Source organism: Protopterus annectens, chromosome 8.part1, assembly GCF_019279795.1.
Source record: "Protopterus annectens isolate FY-2018-M chromosome 8.part1, PAN1.0, whole genome shotgun sequence".
Classification (NCBI taxonomy): Eukaryota; Metazoa; Chordata; order Ceratodontiformes; family Protopteridae; genus Protopterus; species Protopterus annectens.
The window spans coordinates 365,741,224-365,754,184 of record NC_056742.1 but is presented as its reverse complement, the minus strand read 5'-3'; the positions used below and the strand labels follow the sequence as shown (position 1 = coordinate 365,754,184).

At 44.3% G+C, this 12,961-nt stretch overlaps 1 protein-coding gene across 1 annotated transcript in view; it reads left to right on the top strand.

The window, feature by feature from the left end:
* Positions 1-1,250: 1,250 nt before the first annotated feature.
* The window catches only part of MBTPS1 (membrane bound transcription factor peptidase, site 1), a 1,726,871-nt gene continuing 1,715,160 nt past the window's right edge, over positions 1,251-12,961 (top strand). Inside the window, exon 1 of the mRNA XM_044081940.1 lies at positions 1,251-1,392. The gene's annotated coding sequence lies outside the window, so the exon portion shown is untranslated. The remainder of the gene's footprint in view (positions 1,393-12,961) is intronic.

Below are 12,961 nucleotides of genomic sequence, written 5' to 3'. Positions count from 1 at the left end.
TATCAAATGAACAAATAAATAAACAACAGTCAGCAGGAAGAAATTTTTTTTAGCACAAGAAATATGGACAAAGCTAAAAATAATGGGGGGGGGGGGGCTGGGACAAAGGCTCAAAATTAGGGACAGATTTAAATGTTGCGGTTATAAATTTAGAAGCCTGTTAAAATAACAGATTTTGATTTAAGCATGTATTTTCTGAGGGATATGAAGTGACTTTAGTCGTCAATGATTTGCCAAAAAAACACAAAGTTTATGAGGAACAGAAGAAAAATATGAGGCAGAAATCTGTCCATTTTGCGAAAATCTGGACAAGTGACTGGAACGTGGAGAGGAAAGTATCTAGCAACGTTTAAAAGTGTTTACCTTCCGCAGCTGTTCTTTGCCGGCTGGTCCTACTCTTAACAAGTTTGCACTTTCCCCCTCTTCTGAGCGTACAGTGCTGCATTTCAATTCATCAGCAGTATAGTGTGAAATACTTTGGGATTTGTATCGGTTTAGTGCTGACTACTTTTTATAGTACTTCCTGAAAAAAAAAGCAGATTCCGACCCACAGTACCTAAAGCATTAAATGCAGCCAAAATGTCTGTCTTGCACATCTTTTCCGTCTCTCAAGCATGCTATTGCTAAGCGAACCCTATTACTGCTGTAGTAAATGCTAGAAAGTAATGAATTTTGTTGGAAAACCGTTACTCTGTATTTTCGTAGTAATAACCCAATTAATGCAATACTGTTATTATCCCTGACTCACAGCAATCCCTCATATGGAGTAATGCATCTCATAAGGAATAAATAGATAAAAACACACTTAAAGATCACATTTTTTTTTATTTCTGTTATTAAATGATAAGTTAGGGGAAGGAATTACGAGAGCTGATATTTACCAGTTTGCACTAAGTTATCACGAACCCACAACAAACCTATGACGTTGCATAAATGCATGCAATATAAACAATCACGTTAGAGAGCTTTTCAAGAATGCAAATGAATAACTTCATTTGGGCGACACTTCCATAATTAATTTAGTCAGTTGTGGATTGACAGTAGCGACTGTCAGTAACATCAAAATCTGAACTAGCGCTCCAGTAGAGCTACACCACTGTGGATTATAATTGGTGCAGCTTTGACACAGAGTCCCCACCTCACCTCGTCTCTTTTGACAATTATTGGACAGCATGTGCTGTCTCTATTACAGTAACTGCACTATGGATTTACTGATTGAGTTCTCTATCTGTCAGTCTGTGTTAGTTCCGCCTACATTTTGTGCTGCTGCTTTCGGAGCTCATTACCCAGCTGTAGTTGATCGGAAGGGGAAAGGGTTTTGTTGGTGTTCTTTTTTTCAAAAGGTGTTGGGTAGTACAGCAGTGACTGTCACAGGAGACATCCGTCTGGATGGTGAGTATATGGCAGTCTGCCAGAAGGGGCTATAAGTGGAACTGAGATTTGTAGGCAACGGACGTTTTTTGCAGACACTGCGGCCTGTGATTTACTCACGGTTTCTTAGCATAATTTTTCTGATTGTTTTGGTACGTTTGTGGGTTACGTTCTTTATTGTGAAGTCCGGTGACAGTGTATTTCGAGGACATTGCAATCCTTCGTTTGGTTTTCAGAATTCTAAACCTTCTTGGAAGTGCATCTGTACTGGGGTGCGTTAACTACGTTTATGCTTTACTTTCATTAAAGATATAGCGAAGACACCCCCAGTCCTTTGGCAGATCGTCTTTGTTTACATTTATGTGTGGTCTTTTCGTACAGTATCGATTACGGCTGTTTTTTAAATCTTTATAGCAGTTGACTGCTAAGGGTTAACTGGAAATAGTTTAGTAGACTTTGGCATGATGGACCCGCACAGTTACTGTGGTAAAACTGATTTACATGTTTTATCTAACCTGGATTTTGAGAGGAATCTCATCTCTTTCTGTTTTCCATTGTTCCTCATCAACTGTGCATTTTATGTTTATTGGCATGTGCCAGCATTTGCATACTTGTCTTAGGATGTTTATATTAGTATGTTCTCCTTATCCTTCTGCCAGAATATTGAGGGTTACAGACAGGAAGTAAATCTTCTGTTGCTGACCAAGTGATTGTTGCAAGTGTTTAAAAATTCCCGAGTTGACGTGTGTGTAGTAACTGAATGTTAATACTCCTAGTATTTTTTCATCCTTAGAATCATACAACACATGCTGTTGCACTACAGTATATTACTTATGTTGATCTTGAATGGAAACTTGTAAGCTTGCTAACTATATGTGTATGTATACCTCTCAACCTCTTAGTCTAAAATAGTGGGGGTCACAAAGGCTTAAAATAGGGCTAGATCTTGAATATTGCTCTTTATCAGCTTAGAAAGTTGCTAGAATAACTGGGTTTGTGCTGGCATGTATTTTCTGAACAATATGAAGTCTGAAACTCAAATGTATGTTATTTAGTGACTTCAGTCCTTAGTGATTTGACAAAAAAAAACTTGAGTTTTACAAGAAACCGACCAAGGATTTGAAGCAAAAGTCTGGATAGTTGAGAGGTTTTGTGTGTGTGTGTGTGTGTGTGTGTGTGTGTGTGTGTGTGTGTGTGTGTCTTAATAGGTATTGTTCTAAAACTGTGTTTGCACTGTATATGTTAGTAAGTTGGGTATCACACAGGTTCATAAAGATATTGCACTTGCATATTTATTCAAATGTAGGTGAGTGTTAAGTATTTTTCAGTGTTTGCTATGTGTAATGGCAAAGCATTCATTCCTCCAAATGTTTAATTCTGACTGTATTTCAAACTTTTTGTAATTGGAACTTTTCTCCTCGGGTCACTGATGAAAAAGGACATACTGCCCGGCCAGAATAATGCAGGAATAGTGCAAGAGCTTCTGCATGCAATATGGACGACGAGCGATCCAGGAATGAGCTCCCGGGACGTACACGAGCGCTCCTACACTATTCCTGCACGGACACAGCTCCTGTATGCTAATTACCCCCTTTGCTGGTGAAAACCATGCAAATGAGGTGAATTAGCAATCCAGGAAGCAGACGGGTATCTCTGCATGAATTCTGCAAATTACAAAACGGTGGCATGACAGCTCCAAAGAAAGCATGTATTCAATGTAGTAGGCATGCCAGTGGCCAAATATATGGCCATTGGCAAGGGAAATAGTTGCAAAATTATAAAAAATAACTTTTAATTTTTTTTTTTTTTTTTTGGGCATTTAAGCGTAGGGCGCAAACGGGATCAGCCGAAAATGATGAAAAAAGTTGGAAATAAGCTTTTAACCCAAAATCAGCATTCTGCCATAATAGTCAATGGCATCCATAAGACAACAATACCATGGAATAGTGGTTGCTTAAGAGGAAGGCTGAGTGTCAGTTTTGTAACCATGCATTAGCAGTTAGTTTTATGCAAATGAGGGGATTGATACTGAATCACAGATTTCCCCTCAGTGTTAACTTACACCCAGCCATGTAGGTGCAGCAACACCGTGGTATAAGCATAACAGGTAGATGACCCCATAAGGGAGAGTGTCATGCGTGCTATAAGCTTATTGGAGCTGTGTGGTCCATGTTTGCCCTTAGCTAAGCACAGCTAAGGAAGGGGTATGTGTCTGAGGCTGCATAGCGGTGTTTACATTACCTAAACGGGTGTGCACGCGGAGCACCGGTTTTTTAACAAAAAAAAAAACCACAGGAAATAACAACTTTGTTCACATCTAAGCAGTGGCTATGCACGGCTCGCCTCGGGGCTTAAACGGGCAGGCAATGGGAAGGGAAAACAGCAGTAGGAAGGCAATCAAGGAGAACTAGCATAGCTGGCAGGTGAAATCTATCAGAATCAGCCAAATACACAGGCAGCAGCCTAGCCCAGCACACTACTATAAACTATGCAAACACCTTTCACTTTGGTTTTTCCCACAAACTCTACACCACCGGTGTACACAAACGGGGAAATTTTACCTGACAAAACTAACAAAATGATAGGGGCTGCTGTTGCTCTCATAGATCAGTATGTGGAAGAGGCTGAGGTTGGTGAAGATGAGAATGCTGACGACCAACCCACAGTGAGGAGAAGTGTACAGACCCAGGGTAACCTACTAGGGGCTACATGAGCTGGAGATAGTGGAGCGCTATAGGGTGGACAGGGACATCCTACAGCAAATTGTTGAGCTGTGCCTGGCCACACCTCACACACAGAACCAACAGAGGGGGAACCCATCCCAGTGGATACCAAGATATGTGTAGACTTAAGAATACTAGCCACAGGTACCTTCCAAAGGCTAGCTGGGGATATCATTGGGATCTTGCAGACATCAGCATCCAGGGTACTCCACCAGGTCCTGGATGCCATGTTAGCACATGCCAGTGAGCACATGTATTTCCTCAACACCCATGAAGCGTTGTCCAGCAATATGCGTCTTTTCCACCAAATAGCAGAATACCCCGAGGTAGTGGATGCTGTAGACTGCACGCGCATACACATCAGAGCATCACGTGGTGAGCGAGGTAGGGTCTACATAAACTGCAAGGGCTTCCCCCTCCATCAACTGCCAGGTCGTGTGCGATGCCCAGGGCATTATCATGAATGTGTGTGGCATATGACACAGCTGTACCAGAGATTTGCCACTGGGGACATCCCATCTGGCCACCTAGTGGGGGATGCTGGTTATGCACTGAATGCTGGTTATGCACTGGAGCCATGGCTGATGACACCCATCAGAAATGCACACACACCCGAACAAGAACTCCATAATGAGGCACACGCACAAACCAGAATTATAATAGTGTGTGTGTTTGGAGTGCTCAAGTCACGGTTCTGGTGCCTGGACATATATCCGGTGGAGCTTTGCAGTACACTCCAGCTACATGTACACAAATTTTCATTGTGTGTGCCATGCTTCACAGTATGATCCTGCGGAAACAGCTGCAGCAGGAACAGCACAGGACAAGGCCGCACAGGCCCCCCCACCATTGCCAAAGCCAGCGCAGGCACAGAGTGACTTGGAGAAGGAACAACCTAAGCCTGCCCATATAGGCAGAAGGAAGTGGGCCCAGTATGCCCGGGCTTTGGCAAAGAGGCCATACACTGACATGGTAGGAACCCAGGGAATGACACCTCTGACTCGCACATACAGTAAAAGGGATGCCAAACATGACACTACCTGCCCTTTACCATGTATAGGGAGTGTACTATGTGCATCAGACATGGTCAGCTCTCCAGCACCATCCTCAATACTGGTACAGCCAGAAGGTAAGTCGCTCTTCCTGTCAGTTGCTGAATGGAGTAGTATGTTCTGCTAGTTGTATCTATGGTATGGATGTTAGCATGCAAGGGAATCGGATGGCTGAATGGAATGTCAGCAGATAGTGGACATCTATATGGGTAGCATGAAATCCATAACAAATACTGGTGCGAACAAAGTAGGCAGTGCTAGACAAGGTGAGAAATCCCACTGCAGTACATATGGTGGCCTAAATGTGTGGGACACACATGCATGTCAGTGAGGCTCACATACCCAACATCAGCATCAGCCAGCAGGACAGATGTAGATGACCATAAAGAGAGGCTGTGCTAAGGCCTCCAGTTGATGGCAATGGAGAACAGCCCCCCCCCCCTCTAGACCTACACAAAGACTGCAACAGGTCTGGCAGTTGGATGTTAGTTCTGAAGGGTAAGAAGGCTGAAACTGAAATGTAGGTGAATAAAACCTAAGATCTGTACTCTATTGATATGCCTCTAGTCTGCATGATAGGTCAGAATACAAAACGAAATGGAAGCCAACAGAGTACCTGAAATACCAGTACAGTCATAACAAATGTTTACAGTTGTCAGCTGTGACCCCCCCCACAATCCTATGTAGAAATGCAGTAACATGTACGTGTGGGTTTAATAACAGTGGAGCACAGATTACCTGAGCTGGCCCAATTTACAGGATAAATTGTTGCATGTGTACAATATGCAGGGCTCTGTGTGTTAGGTTGTTGTGTGTTGTATATTGTGTGGAAGTGGCCAGCATGTAGGCAGTGAGGGTTGTGTCTGTGGCCAGTACTGTTGATAACAGGGGCATGTTCTTACAACTGCACGGCCAACCACAATGCATCTCAGCAAGACCAAATTCAGCAGTCATCCTTGCTCACTGTTCATGTCAATGTCTGTCACCATCTAAAAGATGGACATGCCATGAATGTGGGCCCAGACATACACACAGTACACAGGTGGAAGTACCCTAGACAGAGTATATAAAATTTAACTGTCAACTGCACTTATCTGTCACCTCAGTGGAACCCAGTGGCTCACAGCCTGGGACTGTTGGAGTGACCGAATGCACTGGCCTGCTACAGATGGCTTGCATCACTACCAGATGCCCTACAGTCCTCTGTCAAAGGCCTGTGCCTCACTCGTACTGACAATGTATGTTATTTCATGGGGTCCCAACTGTCAACATAACACAGTCCACAGAACACAAATGCAAGGCCATGTCGACAAATCCCAGTAGCATGCCCAGCATGTCCTACTGCATGAACTCTGGACCAAGCCCTAAATACCTCTGGGATGAAGGGACAACTATAGGGATACTTCTCAGATATCGCTCACATAATGTTAGGAAGAGGATAGAATAACAGAGTGGAGGGGTGTAGAAGCATGGACCCCACGGAGTGTGTGAAGCCTGAAACTCTGTGTGCGAATACTACCCCTGCCTGCAAACCCAGTAATGGGTGGCTACAAACCTGCTTGTAAACCACAATGTGAAGGGGAACTGACCAGGTATACGAGCCCCGCCTCTGGGTAACCTGGGTGAATTTGTACAGCTGAGAGGTATGGCCACAGCAGGATATGGCCATTCTGTTATGTCAATAGATGTACAAGCAGGGGATCCTCAGGCACCACAGTACCAAGGTGCTGGACCATTTACACAGACCTGTCAGCAGTTGTCTGCAGCTACCCATACAGAGTGGTATGAGTGTGCAAGAATATGTAGGCTGCAGAGCACAATGCTGGACACAGCTTCATTCATCTTGTATTTCCCAGGAAATAACTGTGAGCAAATAAGTATATCTGTTAGTAGTTGATGACATAATACACCACAGTGTAAAACAGTACATATGTCTGAATGTCTCTGCTAACACCAACCATGTAACGCAAGCAACACAAGCACAATAGTTACAGTATCCCACTATCTTTCACCCATTGTGACTCCATGTTGTCATCCTATTTAGAGATATCCTGCAGAAACAGGTCGTTAGCTGTAGGTGTAGAACACAAACTCCTGCACTGGAGTACAACCTACCTGGAGTGGATTCACACACTCAACACAGAAGATCCTACTGTGCATGCTCCTACACTTAGAGAAATGAAGCCCATGTCTGGCAACAACAGTGGACTGTACATATCTGTCAGTCGCAGATGTTTGTGCGCACACACCACATTGCACACCATTTATGCTTTGCACACACATCGGATAGGCATACTCACACATAACCATGGCCAACACACTATAATAGGTCAAGCATGCACACACCGAGATGTGAGGAAGAGAGAGAGACAGTGACAGAGATTTTCATCATGAGGCCTATCCCACCCACCACACATTCAATTGGCCAATATCACATGATGTGCCGATGTCAATCACTGTAGACATTTGCTTTTGGCAGTCCTCAGCCCTATAGTGTCTGTGGTGCTTGCTTGTGGTAACTGTGTAACATGATAGTACAAATCAATCTTCATTAGCATTTGTATACCCAGTCCTTATCAAAGTTGTGTGACTTGAGTGTTGTGTGTGTGTTTCCAGAGGAATAGTTTATGGCTCATTCACACACACTGCACTTTCCATTAACCATGTTAGCAGTCATGCTGATGTCAGTCACCTTGAAATAACCCTCTGGCCAAGTCTCAGCTCCATAAGCTCTGTGGCGCTTGAGATAACTTCGTAATGCTATAGTGTAACATACTAGTTAGGTAGGAGTTCTAGTCTCAGACATGACAACTGTGAAACTCTGTGCATGTGTGTGCATGTAGAGATTAATGATTTTGAGGCCATTCACAGTCACTACACCTCCCGTTGCCCTACTTTAGCAAGCCTGGTGATGTCAAGTCATCTTGAAATACCCCTTTGGACAAGGGCCAGCCCTATAAGCTCTGTGACGTGTGCGATAACTGTATAATGCTGTAGTGTAACATGCTAGTTAGGTACAAGTTTTAATCCTAGACATGGCAACTGCGTGTGTGTTCTTGATAATACCTGATGTTGTGGACATTCACACTTACTACGTTAGTCACCTTCAAAGATACCTTTGGAGAGCTCTCCAACATGTAAGTTCCATGGCGCGTGCTATAAATGTGGAACAATGTAGTAGCAGTAACTACACAGGTATGGGTTTGAATCTCATCTGTGGCAAGTGTTTGTGTGTGTGTGTGTGTGTGTGTATGTATGTATGTGTGTACCTCAAGATTTTGGCCCCATTTACACCCAGTACATATCTGAGCCTGACGTTAGCAGTCCTGCAGATGTCATCCACCTTAGAAGTACCTGTTGTCAACCCTAAACCATGTCAGGTCAGTGGTGCATTTGGTAAATGTGTAACATAGTCCGTAAAGATTGTTAGAGGTTTGAACCTCACCCCTGGCAAATGTAAATGTGTGTTTAGGGTAAAATTATTTTTGGATTCTCTCTCCCACTACATCACCCAATGCCAGTATTTACAAGAGCTGGTGATGTTCCTTACCTTAGAAGTACCTTGGGATAACCCATCCTATAAGCTCATTGGCGCGTGCGATAAATGCAGTATTGTAGCAATATATAGCTAAGTAGCAGTTTGAATCTCAGTCCTGGCAAGTGTGTGCATGTCATCAGTATCCTGTGTGGAGGTTGCTGTGATTGTGTAATAACAGGATGCATTGTGGGCCACGTTTTGCTAATTTCTTGTATTGAGGACCTAGTATATGTCACATTGTCCACCTTACAAGGACAACAGATGTCAAAACATCAGAGAGGCTGGTGTAGACAATCCATAGCCCTACATGTGACATTATGGATTGGTGAACAATATAGGCAACCATTATATTACTCTGGGAACACTCTCCACCTATGTCTCGTACACAAACACACTTGGCTAGGCAACAAGCACTATATTGGTAGTTCCTGCATATTACCTCACAAATAGTAACCACGGTGTGATTGCAGTGAACTACATGCCTGTTGACCGCAACAGTGCCACTGACATCAGAAAGTACTGAGAGCACCCCAGCACTATCAGGTTTTACCTCATATCATGCGTTCCGGCCCCAAAATCCGGACAATACCAAGAAAGGAGGGGGTGTATCCATATTCATCAAGGACTCCCACACCTCAAGACTGGTTGCAACGCACGATGCATCGGAGACCATCCAGGTGCAATTAACCATAGGCAAGACTGCTCTGCAAATTGTAGCATGTTACAGGCCACCCTCACAAACTCAGGAACCTCACATGGCCTTCCTGAAAACACTAGAGGGGATAAATGTATCACCAAACACCATCATACTAGGTGACTTCAACTACCCTAATATAGACTGGGAACACTACTCAAGCCCAAACACCCTAGCCCAAAAGTTCCTGGAATTCATAAACTCAAATGCCATGGAACAGCTAGTTACCATCCCCACAAGAGGAGATAACATACTTGACCTCATCATCACGAACATGGGAGCACAATGTTCAACACCGGAAGTATACCCCTCACTGGTGAGATCAGATCACAAACTAATCTCGCTGGAGGTCCTCATCCCACCCCCACCTGAAATAAAAAAGACCACAGTAAAGAACTTCTCGAAAGCCGACTTCACACTTCTAAAGACTAGTGTGGTCTCCTTTAAGGCCCCCGAGCTGGCGGAAGACAGTACACATGCCGCTGATCACTTACAAATGCCTTCTACCAGCACCTGCAGGACTGCATGGATAAGGCAATCCCAAGCAAAACAAAGACTCTCTGTACCAAAGGCAAGCGTCCAGTCTGGTGGACCCCAGCCATAAACAAACTCTACAACAAAAGGAGGAAGCTACTACAAGATAGAGCAAAATCCTTAAAAGGTAAGACACCCTTGATCACTATAAGTAAAAAACTAAGAGCTCTCATAAAATCATCCAAAGCAAATTTTGAGAGAAAAATAGCTAAAGACTCAAAAGACAATCATAAGGCCTTCTTTAGCTATGTTAGAAACCTGGGAGGAAACTCCCAGATATGCTCAGAACTAGTTCAAAATGATGTGAAGATTACTGATCCTACGGACATTGCCAACATACTGGCTGACAGGTTCAGTGCAAACTTCTCCCCTCCCAAAAGGAGAGATATCTATACCAAATGATTGCAGCCCCCCAAACATCTCCAACGCCCAAGTGAGAACTGCTCTCTCCAAAGCAAAAAACACATGATGGTGTCCCCGGCTGTGTGCTCCATGAACTCAATGAGGAATTAAACCCACAGCTAGGACAGCTGTTTAATCGGAGCCTTACCTCTGGATACGCATTGCCCAGGAGTGGCGCACTGCAACTGTGGTCCCACTTCACAAAGGCGGTGCCTCCACCGACCCTGGAAATTACCGGCCCATTAGCTTGACAAGCCTTATCTGCAAAGCCATGGAGAGGATCATAATGGACCTCATAAATAAAGACATAGGGAATTTGCAGACTTTGGATCCAACCCAGTTTGGCTTTGTCAAAGGCAGATCATGCCTTTTAAACTTGGTTGACTTTTTGAAACAGTCACCAAAGCCATTGAGGAGGAAAGGCAGTCCATACAGCCTACCTCGATCTGGCGAAGGCCTTGATACAATACCCCACTCGGGTATCATTGAAAAACTCATCAGCTTAAATATTAACCCATACATCACAAGATGGGTTGCAAACTGGCTGAGTGACAGAACCCACAGAGTCAGAGTTGCTGGCGCCATGTCAGACTCAAAGCCTGTCACAAGTGGTGTCCCACAGGGCTCAGTCCTAGGCCCACTCTTGTTTGGCATCTACTTCTCCAGTACAAGCAAACACAGGAGGGTTATGGCTGACAAAGTTTGCAGATGACTGCAAACTGGGCGCCATAGTAGAAAACACATCTGACGCAGATATCCTTCAGAAGGGTCTCACAGAAACGGATAACTGGTGCCAGAGCCATGGCCTAAAGTTAAATGCCAAAAAATGCATAGTCATACCCTTCGGGAAAAACAAGGTTACCCTAGCTACCAAATAGGTGGCAATCCACTGAGCACAGAAGAAGTTATCAGGGACCTGGGGACCCAGGTTGATAGTAGTCTGTCATTCGACACCCATGTAGCTAAAGTAGTTAGGAAGACCTTCTACATTGCCCACCTTATCATGAAGGGATTCTCATCTAGATCAAGGGAGGTCATTGTCTCCCTCTACTCATCATTCATCAGACCAATGATTGAGTACAATGCCCCATTCGGAATGTATCTGACCCGACACTTGCAGCAGCTGGAGGCCACAAAGTTCCTCACCAAAAGGATAAAGGGTCTCAAAAATCTGTCCTATGCTGCCCGACTGAAAGAACTCCAGCTCTATTCAGTCGCTTACCGCTTGCTCAGAGGTGACCTTTGCCTAACATACAAGGCCATGTCAGACCCAGATTTGATGAATATGCTTCACCTCAAAAATCTAGATCCATCAGAGCCACAAGGGCGGAGACTTAAACCTCGACACGGCTATTAATAGGATGTGCTGGAGGGATAGATTCATCACCCAAAGACTCCCTATGCTGTGGAACAAAATCCCGGTATATGTGAGGCAGAGCACCTCGCTGGCCTTGTTCAAGAGAAATCTTGACCAATGGATGGGAGATCGCAGGTATACCCCAGGGATTACCTCAGTGTCACTGCTCGACAGAGGCACAGCAAAATAATGGGTATAGTTCCCCATACTAAAGGGGTGGCGTAAGCCACAAAACTATGGGCTAGGCTTGTAAATGCCCTTGGGCAGATAGCCTAGTACGAACCTATGAACCTATGTGTTAACATCTTCTGACTGTGTGTTATCCAGCAAGTAAAACGACATGTCACCGTGTTCCAGTCCTGCAGTAGGCAAATAAATGCTTACAGTGGCCCTTTTGTTGTGTTCTCCACTGGATGCCTGCAATAACTGTAGAGTCTGCAAATGTAACCCACAAAGGGAATACCATGCCTTATGCACATGCCCTGTATGGACAGACGCTCCTAACTCCACTGAATACCTGCATTATGCTGTCAGTGTAGGTGCGAGTACGACCTCCGTTCCATAGCCAGGTCTCACCAAATGAGGTCAGGAATGCTACTTCAGAAGATAACAATCTGTTCACACAACATGCCCCAGAGACCTCAAGTACACTTCCACACTTTAAAGAACATGCGTGTGGGACATGTGTACAACCCAGACACTGTCCATGTTATGGAATATAGATCACATACATGGTAAGCAGTGCACATCACATGCCACCCACAATAGTAACCCAGATGAGTGGATGGTGAATACAATACCCACCCGTGGGGACCACTCCAGGGACTACACACCTGAGCCACACTGGAGACTATTGTCATGTGGCATGATGCCAAGTTATTCCCTTTGCCTAGCCTTGTACAGCCTTCAGGCCCATTCACCTACTTACACACCTGTGAAGCAATGAACCTATTCACCTCAGTACTGGCAGGTGTGTGTGTGTGTGTGTGTGTGTGTCTATGTATATAGAGATTGATTTTGAAGCCATTCACACTCACTACATCTCTCATTGTCCTACCTTAGCACGCCTGCTGATGTCATTCACCTTGAAATAACCCTTTGGCCATGTTTCAGCCATATTGTGATAACTACATAATACCATAGTGTAGCAAACTAGTTTGGTAAGAGTTCTAATCCTGATCCTACCAACTGTGACAATGTGTGTGTCTTCGTTGACACCTGATTTTGTGGACATTCACACTTACTACACTTCCCTTACCCCTCTTTTAGCACTGTTGCTGATGTCACTCA